The sequence below is a fragment of the Aphanomyces invadans genome, assembly GCF_000520115.1.
Source record: "Aphanomyces invadans strain NJM9701 unplaced genomic scaffold supercont1.50, whole genome shotgun sequence".
Taxonomy (NCBI): domain Eukaryota; phylum Oomycota; class Saprolegniomycetes; order Saprolegniales; family Verrucalvaceae; genus Aphanomyces; species Aphanomyces invadans.
In genome coordinates, this window is record NW_008580195.1 from 496,975 (window position 1) to 499,324 (window position 2,350).

Genomic DNA, 2,350 nt, shown 5'->3' on the forward strand with positions numbered 1-2,350 from the left:
TACTCCTCGTCGTGGATCATGGTGTTCCAAAATGACGAAACCCATCTTGCCTAAAGACTCTGATTGGCCAATTTCTTACGGATAATGAGTTTCGACGAAGTTTCGTGATCTCGAACTATTCGCAAGATAGTTTGGCTTGAATACAAAGCTCAAGTGACAAATATTGGTTTCTTCTGGATTCCGAAACTCGTGCGAAACAAATAGTTTCGTGACTCAATGAAATATCCGGTATAATGTTTCGCCACCCACAACTATTTTCTGTTTGTCAAACAAAATAAACAAAACTACTTATTTGGTTTGGAGGTTGGGCGACCTGCTCCTCTAATCAGTCGCAATCTGTGCATCAAATGTTAAATCGAATTTTATGACGCTGTGCCAATAGAGAAGAACTAAAGAGCCAGTTTTCTGCCTACAAAGTAGAATTATCTCCATGAATACATTGATTCAACTAATGCAAGAAGTCATGTACAAGGAAAACGATGCTCCTTGCGCAACGAACAAACCTTGCGTATTCTGTCTCTGACCTAGCATAAGTACATCACTCGTGCAACAACAATTGACATGCTATGCTTCCAAATGATTCATAATTTGCGACTAGCAACGCGGTTTTGCACGGATGCTTGCCTTCTAACAGCTTTATTGCTGCTGGGGGGCGTAGGATGGCACATTTTCTGGTGATTGATGTGCATCTTGGCTTGGCTGAATCTGAGCTGCTCTTAGTGGCTGCAAGTTGGGTTTTGCATTTGATCGTTCTGTAATCCACGTCCGTCGACGACAACGTCTTTCATATGACAACCCCCGTTCAACCGCGCACAGTTGACTCGTCGCCCACTTGCGCTTCCAAGAGGCCACTTGGATTCGCCACCCCAAACTGCGCCAGCAAGAGGTAAAGTACATTCACGTGCCGCCCTTTCCACGCATCACATCAAATCTCTACTTCGAACACGACCACTAAGTCAATTCTCGAAACTTGTCCCCTAGACCAAGGAAGCGAGCAGACATGGGGTGCGACTGGCATCGCAAGCCCAATCGATACCACGAACAAATGTGCAACGACTTGCAGTGCCACAATGTTATGGAACACATTGTTTGTCCACTGCTGGGGACGGGTTCCATCCAGGAAATGGGATATACAGGCCAAGGACGGGGTGTCCATGACGTGCGACAACAAGAACATAACGACGACGGCGTGCCGGAGATGGAGGTGTGTATCTATTTGCAATTGTCATTTCACTCTACGTAATTGCAACACACCTTCGACCGTTGTACCCACATTATGAGACGATATATGCTGTAGATTTCTTGGGTACCCCTTATTGTAGATTCAGCCCAAAATCAAAATTTCATGAAAATTGTACAAAAGAGGCTCCAACTCACGTCCAATCGCATTGCAGCACTTGTAGTGTCCAATTCCTCATGTTCCAAGGAATAGTGCTTCAGAGCCACGCGTCAGCCGACACCAGGATTCACTGCCTGTATGGACACTTCATGTTAGACTTGTCAAAGTCGTACTTGGCATATGTGTATGGCAAAGCACCATCGACCATATCGCGTTGCATTAAGCAGTACACTCATAATGGGTCGGCTGAAAGGTTGGAATCGTCCGCCAAGTTCCGGAAGTTCGACACTGCCAAACGAGAATGGATCCTACAGCATTATCGTCAGGAGCCCTTGCTCTATCTGGGAGAAGCAGCAGCGCGGTTCATGTGTGGTGCCGCTGTTGTGTACACGAGCTGTTTGAACTCGTCGATGTTCGTTACTCGAACGTCCACGGAATCCAATGGTGTGCCTGAGGACTGGCCACGAAAGTTGCGTACGTTAGGAACTAGTCGGAAGCGGAAAAGTGTTGCTTCCAGTGGGGTATCTTGCTCGCTTGTTCCTGCCATGGTATTCCGAGGCGTTGAGGAACGAGTGTAACAAAACGTCTGAAACAAACCAATGAAATCGTTCTGGACAAATATATTGAAGTTTGTATTGCGTCGATTGTGCGTGAGAAATTCTGCGTGAGAATTATTGGCGCACCATTTCCATTTTCAACTGACGCAACAATACAAGGTAGGATTATGTCTAACGTCGGCTCTCAGTGATCAGCCGAATTTCAGCTTAGTAAACTTGAGTGTATCTGGCGCAATTTTTACAACTACAAGAAATGACGTATATGTTGATATTCCTCCAGACATGCTGAACACAATTAGTTGGTCACCTATCAATTTCAACAGTTCCAGAATGAGCCAAAAATTGTTGAAAATGCCCACTCAAACAGGACTCAGTGATCAGCCGAATTTATACTGGATTAAACTATGGGAATATTGAAGGGTAAAACCGTCAAATTTACCATCTCATAGAGGTT